Here is a 9371-nt window from a genome sequence, read left to right as displayed (position 1 = left end):
GACTTCCAAAACTGTATCTATTAACATTGACTTCCAAAACTGTATCTATTAACATTGACTTCCAAAATTGTATCTATTTACATTGAAAAACTAAGACTTCCAAAACTGTATCTATTTACATTGAAAAACTAAGACTTCCAAAACTGTATCTATTAACATTGACTTCCAAAATTGTATCTATTTACATTGAAAAACTAAGACTTCCAAAACTGTATCTATTAACATTGACTTCCAAAATTGTATCTATTTACATTGAAAAACTAAGACTTCCAAAACTGTATCTATTAACATTGACTTCCAAAATTGTATCTATTTACATTGAAAACCGCTCACTTCCAAAACTGTATCTATTAACATTGACTTCCAAAATTGTATCTATTTACATTGAAAAACTAAGACTTCCAAAACTGTATCTATTAACATTGACTTCCAAAATTGTATCTATTTACATTGAAAAACTAAGACTTCCAAAACTGTATCTATTAACATTGACTTCCAAAATTGTATCTATTTACATTGAAAAACTAAGACTTCCAAAACTGTATCTATTAACATTGACTTCCAAAATTGTATCTATTTACATTGACTTCCAAAATTGTATCTATTTACATTGAAAAACTAAGACTTCCAAAACTGTATCTATTAACATTGACTTCCAAAATTGTATCTATTTACATTGAAAAACTAAGACTTCCAAAACTGTATCTATTAACATTGACTTCCAAAATTGTATCTATTTACATTGAAAAACTAAGACTTCCAAAACTGTATCTATTAACATTGACTTCCAAAATTGTATCTATTTACATTGAAAAACTAAGACTTCCAAAACTGTATCTATTAACATTGACTTCCAAAATTGTATCTATTTACATTGAAAAACTAAGACTTCCAAAACTGTATCTATTAACATTGACTTCCAAAATTGTATCTATTTACATTGAAAAACTAAGACTTCCAAAACTGTATCTATTAACATTGACTTCCAAAATTGTATCTATTTACATTGAAAAACTAAGACTTCCAAAACTGTATCTATTAACATTGACTTCCAAAATTGTATCTATTTACATTGAAAAACTAAGACTTCCAAAACTGTATCTATTAACATTGACTTCCAAAATTGTATCTATTTACATTGAAAAACTAAGACTTCCAAAACTGTATCTATTAACATTGACTTCCAAAATTGTATCTATTTACATTGAAAAACTAAGACTTCCAAAACTGTATCTATTAACATTGACTTCCAAAATTGTATCTATTTACATGTAAAACCACTCACTTCCAAAACTGTATCTATTAACATTGACTTCCAAAATTGTATCTATTTACATTGAAAAACTAAGACTTCCAAAACTGTATCTATTAACATTGACTTCCAAAATTGTATCTATTTACATGTAAAACCACTCACTTCCAAAACTGTATCTATTAACATTGACTTCCAAAATTGTATCTATTTACATGTAAAACCACTCACTTCCAAAACTGTATCTATTAACATTGACTTCCAAAATTGTATCTATTTACATGTAAAACCACTCACTTCCAAAACTGTATCTATTAACATTGACTTCCAAAATTGTATCTATTTACATGTAAAACCACTCACTTCCAAAACTGTATCTATTAACATTGACTTCCAAAATTGTATCTATTTACATTGAAAAACTAAGACTTCCAAAACTGTATCTATTAACATTGACTTCCAAAATTGTATCTATTTACATTGAAAAACTAAGACTTCCAAAACTGTATCTATTAACATTGACTTCCAAAATTGTATCTATTTACATTGAAAAACTAAGACTTCCAAAACTGTATCTATTAACATTGACTTCCAAAATTGTATCTATTTACATTGAAAAACTAAGACTTCCAAAACTGTATCTATTAACATTGACTTCCAAAATTGTATCTATTTACATTGAAAAACTAAGACTTCCAAAACTGTATCTATTAACATTGACTTCCAAAATTGTATCTATTTACATTGAAAAACTAAGACTTCCAAAACTGTATCTATTAACATTGACTTCCAAAATTGTATCTATTTACATTGAAAAACTAAGACTTCCAAAACTGTATCTATTAACATTGACTTCCAAAATTGTATCTATTTACATGTAAAACCACTCACTTCCAAAACTGTATCTATTAACATTGACTTCCAAAATTGTATCTATTTACATTGAAAAACTAAGACTTCCAAAACTGTATCTATTAACATTGACTTCCAAAATTGTATCTATTTACATGTAAAACCACTCACTTCCAAAACTGTATCTATTAACATTGACTTCCAAAATTGTATCTATTTACATTGAAAAACTAAGACTTCCAAAACTGTATCTATTAACATTGACTTCCAAAATTGTATCTATTTACATTGAAAAACTAAGACTTCCAAAACTGTATCTATTAACATTGACTTCCAAAATTGTATCTATTTACATTGAAAAACTAAGACTTCCAAAACTGTATCTATTAACATTGACTTCCAAAATTGTATCTATTTACATGTAAAACCACTCACTTCCAAAACTGTATCTATTAACATTGACTTCCAAAATTGTATCTATTTACATTGAAAAACTAAGACTTCCAAAACTGTATCTATTAACATTGACTTCCAAAATTGTATCTATTTACATGTAAAACCACTCACTTCCAAAACTGTATCTATTAACATTGACTTCCAAAATTGTATCTATTTACATGTAAAACCACTCACTTCCAAAACTGTATCTATTAACATTGACTTCCAAAATTGTATCTATTTACATGTAAAACCACTCACTTCCAAAACTGTATCTATTAACATTGACTTCCAAAATTGTATCTATTTACATTGAAAAACTAAGACTTCCAAAACTGTATCTATTAACATTGACTTCCAAAATTGTATCTATTTACATTGAAAAACTAAGACTTCCAAAACTGTATCTATTAACATTGACTTCCAAAATTGTATCTATTTACATTGAAAAACTAAGACTTCCAAAACTGTATCTATTAACATTGACTTCCAAAATTGTATCTATTTACATTGAAAAACTAAGACTTCCAAAACTGTATCTATTAACATTGACTTCCAAAATTGTATCTATTTACATTGAAAAACTAAGACTTCCAAAACTGTATCTATTAACATTGACTTCCAAAATTGTATCTATTTACATTGAAAAACTAAGACTTCCAAAACTGTATCTATTAACATTGACTTCCAAAATTGTATCTATTTACATTGAAAAACTAAGACTTCCAAAACTGTATCTATTAACATTGACTTCCAAAATTGTATCTATTTACATGTAAAACCACTCACTTCCAAAACTGTATCTATTAACATTGACTTCCAAAATTGTATCTATTTACATTGAAAAACTAAGACTTCCAAAACTGTATCTATTAACATTGACTTCCAAAATTGTATCTATTTACATTGAAAAACTAAGACTTCCAAAACTGTATCTATTAACATTGACTTCCAAAATTGTATCTATTTACATTGAAAAACTAAGACTTCCAAAACTGTATCTATTAACATTGACTTCCAAAACTGTATCTATTAACATTGACTTCCAAAATTGTATCTATTTACATTGAAAAACTAAGACTTCCAAAACTGTATCTATTAACATTGACTTCCAAAATTGTATCTATTTACATTGAAAAACCACTCACTTCCAAAACTGTATCTATTAACATTGACTTCCAAAATTGTATCTATTTACATGTAAAACCACTCACTTCCAAAACTGTATCTATTAACATTGACTTCCAAAATTGTATCTATTTACATTGAAAAACTAAGACTTCCAAAACTGTATCTATTAACATTGACTTCCAAAATTGTATCTATTTACATTGAAAAACTAAGACTTCCAAAACTGTATCTATTAACATTGACTTCCAAAATTGTATCTATTTACATTGAAAAACTAAGACTTCCAAAACTGTATCTATTAACATTGACTTCCAAAATTGTATCTATTTACATGTAAAACCACTCACTTCCAAAACTGTATCTATTAACATTGACTTCCAAAATTGTATCTATTTACATTGAAAAACTAAGACTTCCAAAACTGTATCTATTAACATTGACTTCCAAAATTGTATCTATTTACATGTAAAACCACTCACTTCCAAAACTGTATCTATTAACATTGACTTCCAAAATTGTATCTATTTACATGTAAAACCACTCACTTCCAAAACTGTATCTATTAACATTGACTTCCAAAATTGTATCTATTTACATGTAAAACCACTCACTTCCAAAACTGTATCTATTAACATTGACTTCCAAAATTGTATCTATTTACATGTAAAACCACTCACTTCCAAAACTGTATCTATTAACATTGACTTCCAAAATTGTATCTATTTACATTGAAAAACTAAGACTTCCAAAACTGTATCTATTAACATTGACTTCCAAAATTGTATCTATTTACATGTAAAACCACTCACTTCCAAAACTGTATCTATTAACATTGACTTCCAAAATTGTATCTATTTACATTGAAAAACTAAGACTTCCAAAACTGTATCTATTAACATTGACTTCCAAAATTGTATCTATTTACATTGAAAAACTAAGACTTCCAAAACTGTATCTATTAACATTGACTTCCAAAATTGTATCTATTTACATTGAAAAACTAAGACTTCCAAAACTGTATCTATTAACATTGACTTCCAAAATTGTATCTATTTACATGTAAAACCACTCACTTCCAAAACTGTATCTATTAACATTGACTTCCAAAATTGTATCTATTTACATTGAAAAACTAAGACTTCCAAAACTGTATCTATTAACATTGACTTCCAAAATTGTATCTATTTACATGTAAAACCACTCACTTCCAAAACTGTATCTATTAACATTGACTTCCAAAATTGTATCTATTTACATTGAAAAACTAAGACTTCCAAAACTGTATCTATTAACATTGACTTCCAAAATTGTATCTATTTACATTGAAAAACTAAGACTTCCAAAACTGTATCTATTAACATTGACTTCCAAAATTGTATCTATTTACATTGAAAAACTAAGACTTCCAAAACTGTATCTATTAACATTGACTTCCAAAATTGTATCTATTTACATTGAAAAACTAAGACTTCCAAAACTGTATCTATTAACATTGACTTCCAAAATTGTATCTATTTACATTGAAAAACTAAGACTTCCAAAACTGTATCTATTAACATTGACTTCCAAAACTGTATCTATTAACATTGACTTCCAAAATTGTATCTATTTACATTGAAAAACTAAGACTTCCAAAACTGTATCTATTTACATTGAAAAACTAAGACTTCCAAAACTGTATCTATTAACATTGACTTCCAAAATTGTATCTATTTACATTGAAAAACTAAGACTTCCAAAACTGTATCTATTAACATTGACTTCCAAAATTGTATCTATTTACATTGAAAAACTAAGACTTCCAAAACTGTATCTATTAACATTGACTTCCAAAATTGTATCTATTTACATTGAAAACCGCTCACTTCCAAAACTGTATCTATTAACATTGACTTCCAAAATTGTATCTATTTACATTGAAAAACTAAGACTTCCAAAACTGTATCTATTAACATTGACTTCCAAAATTGTATCTATTTACATTGAAAAACTAAGACTTCCAAAACTGTATCTATTAACATTGACTTCCAAAATTGTATCTATTTACATTGAAAAACTAAGACTTCCAAAACTGTATCTATTAACATTGACTTCCAAAATTGTATCTATTTACATTGACTTCCAAAATTGTATCTATTTACATTGAAAAACTAAGACTTCCAAAACTGTATCTATTAACATTGACTTCCAAAATTGTATCTATTTACATTGAAAAACTAAGACTTCCAAAACTGTATCTATTAACATTGACTTCCAAAATTGTATCTATTTACATTGAAAAACTAAGACTTCCAAAACTGTATCTATTAACATTGACTTCCAAAATTGTATCTATTTACATTGAAAAACTAAGACTTCCAAAACTGTATCTATTAACATTGACTTCCAAAATTGTATCTATTTACATTGAAAAACTAAGACTTCCAAAACTGTATCTATTAACATTGACTTCCAAAATTGTATCTATTTACATTGAAAAACTAAGACTTCCAAAACTGTATCTATTAACATTGACTTCCAAAATTGTATCTATTAACATTGACTTCCAAAATTGTATCTATTTACATTGAAAAACTAAGACTTCCAAAACTGTATCTATTTACATTGAAAAACTAAGACTTCCAAAACTGTATCTATTAACATTGACTTCCAAAATTGTATCTATTTACATTGAAAAACTAAGACTTCCAAAACTGTATCTATTAACATTGACTTCCAAAATTGTATCTATTTACATTGAAAAACTAAGACTTCCAAAACTGTATCTATTAACATTGACTTCCAAAACTGTATCTATTAACATTGACTTCCAAAACTGTATCTATTAACATTGACTTCCAAAACTGTATCTATTAACATTGACTTCCAAAATTGTATCTATTTACATTGAAAAACTAAGACTTCCAAAACTGTATCTATTAACATTGACTTCCAAAATTGTATCTATTTACATTGAAAAACTAAGACTTCCAAAACTGTATCTATTAACATTGACTTCCAAAACTGTATCTATTAACATTGACTTCCAAAATTGTATCTATTTACATTGAAAAACTAAGACTTCCAAAACTGTATCTATTAACATTGACTTCCAAAATTGTATCTATTTACATTGAAAAACTAAGACTTCCAAAACTGTATCTATTAACATTGACTTCCAATTTTGTATCTATTTACATTGAAAAACTAAGACTTCCAAAACTGCATTTATTAACATTGACTTCCAAAATTGTATCTATTGTCACTGACTTCCAAAATAACATCTATTACCATAGGTAGGGCAGATTTTTATCTGCAACACTGCTCAGATAGAAACCTAGGCAGCCAGCTAGCTCGCTAGCAACCAAAGTATGTAATGATGCAGATTCAAATCAAGGCCTTGCAGATTTCATAGCACATGCAGAGTATTTCTAAGTCACAGTTAAAGAAAACTGCACTCACCAAAGTGGATTTGTGGCCGGGTCATGTTTGACTCTACCGAGAACTTTTCCCATCTTTCTTTGACCCTCCATCCCCTGCTTTAACGACTGGAACGGGGCTGTTTGGTCGACCACCTGGCTGAACGTGGTACGGGCCCTCTTCGGGCTCATGAAGGGACTGCAGTGGTGGTGAGTTTTGTTCGGCATCAGGGCTGCTTTCGGTGGTCCACCCCTGATTCTTGGCAGAACCTTTGACCCGTCTCGGCAACGTTCTGTAGTCCGGTTGGAGGACCGGCCCTTCTGCTTCCCCAGTCTCTTCTGCATCAAACCAGTTTGACAGATCAGAAAGCGTTTTATAGCGGCACGATGGTCCAGTGGTGTTTACGGTGTCTTCCTCACCCACTTTACGATCCGGTTTAGGGCCATCCGGTTTGGTGTTGTTGTTGGCATCCCCATCAGGGGCCTGCTGTTTGGTGGTCTGGCTGGCAGCCCCCTCACTCATCTTAACCGGTTCCCGGCCCGGTTTGTCCGGACTCGTTTCCAGGCTTGTGCTCGATAAGGTGCTCGTGTTGGTCGACGAGGTATTGGGGGAGTAGGAGGAGGCAGGGGATGGTAGAGGGGTGCGCTGACTCATTAGACCTGTGGGGAAAATGGCTGGTGGGAGAACAGATTTAAGTCTTCAAAAGAACCTGTTGGCAAAGTAGCAGAGCTCAGTATCTGGAGGATGTCCGGGCCAGAACCTCTGGACATATAACTTCCAAATTCGTAAACATTGACTTCCAGATTCCTATCTATTAACATTGACTTCCAGATTCCTATCTATTAACATTGACTACCAGATTCCTATCTATTAACATTGACTACCAGATTCCTATCTATTAACATTGACTTCCAGATTCCTATCTATTAACATTGACTACCAGATTCCTATCTATTAACATTGACTACCAGATTTCTATCTTTTACAATGCCACTTCAAGTTGTCCTTGCCTGGACCCGGGAGGTGCCATAAAGGACATCTGGAGGACCTGACCCAGGAACAGAGCTCTTTTTCTGGGCATGAGGCTCTGCTCCGGGGGCCCAGAGCTCCAGGCTGAGGTGAGGAACTCTTTACCCGGGAACAGAACTCTTTTTCTGGCAGGAAGCTCTGTTTCAGGGCCTGGAGGTCCAAGCTGAGATGAGTATCTGAGTGTGAAGACACACAACTCAGCTTGGACATCCAGGGCTGTGTCTGGAGCAATCAGCAGACGAACAAAGTAGTCATAGAAAGTGTTGCAAATGGCAGGCCACATAATTAAGCTACTAGCCTGCACATGGCCTGCTCAGGCTAGCACGTGGCCTGTGGCAGCCAAACAATATGTTCAAAGTATGGAAAAACAGACAAAACTCACCTCCAATGTCGTCCTTCACGTCCAAATTATTCCTCTCAAGTCTTGTCAGGATGTCAGGGGAAGTGTTGGCAGTGTGGCCTGTCCGTCTCTGGCTCCAGACAACGTGCCGTCTTCTGCTCCTCACCATGTGCTCGGCTGACTGAAAAGGGGAAGTGCTTACTCTCCTCCAGGATGTGACCCCCCTCCCTCCTGTGTGCAGACGGGTGACTCACATTCACCACCTGCTGGTGGGAGGACAAAATGCTCTTTGCTGCAGTATTGTGAGGACCAATAGGGTGCCGATGCAGTTCAATGGGGGGCTAGAGGGGAGTGCTTCACCCAGCCCCTAACCTCACTTCCCAATTTGTATCTATTTGTATCCATTGAACAGATACAAATTTGGAAGTAGTAGTCATACTGCACCTCTTGGGCTGCTCAGAGGTCAGAAAGTACTCTTTTTTCCCCTGACAAGCTGGCATTGAGATTTTTGGAGGCCCCGGGTTTCCAGTGCAAGTGCCACAGAGGACCCGTTCCACTGCATTCTAGACCCACTAGGGCACCTCTACCAGGAACCGAGGTCCCGTGACCCCGGGCCCCTCCCCCACGATATTACCGGCCCAACTTTGGGCCCTCACATCTCGGCCCTGAGGCCCTGCGGGCCCCAGCCGAGGACAGGACTCAGAGGGACCCTGGAGCACTACGAGCCAGCATTGGTTTCATCCAAACACTCAGCTCCGTGTACGAGCTACAGGCCTGCAAAGTTTGGCCCCTGACAATTTTGGAGCCCTCTAGATCCCAAACGAAGGCCTCCAGGTCCATGGTTTTTCAGATTTTTTCTCATCTCGGGGGGCCCTACCAGGAGCCTGGGGCTTCGTGGCCCTAGGCCCCTCCCCCGCGATATTACCGGCC

Source organism: Telmatherina bonti (genome assembly GCF_933228915.1).
Source record: "Telmatherina bonti genome assembly, chromosome: 8".
NCBI classification, from domain to species: Eukaryota; Metazoa; Chordata; class Actinopteri; order Atheriniformes; family Telmatherinidae; genus Telmatherina; species Telmatherina bonti.
This window is presented reverse-complemented; position numbering follows the sequence as displayed.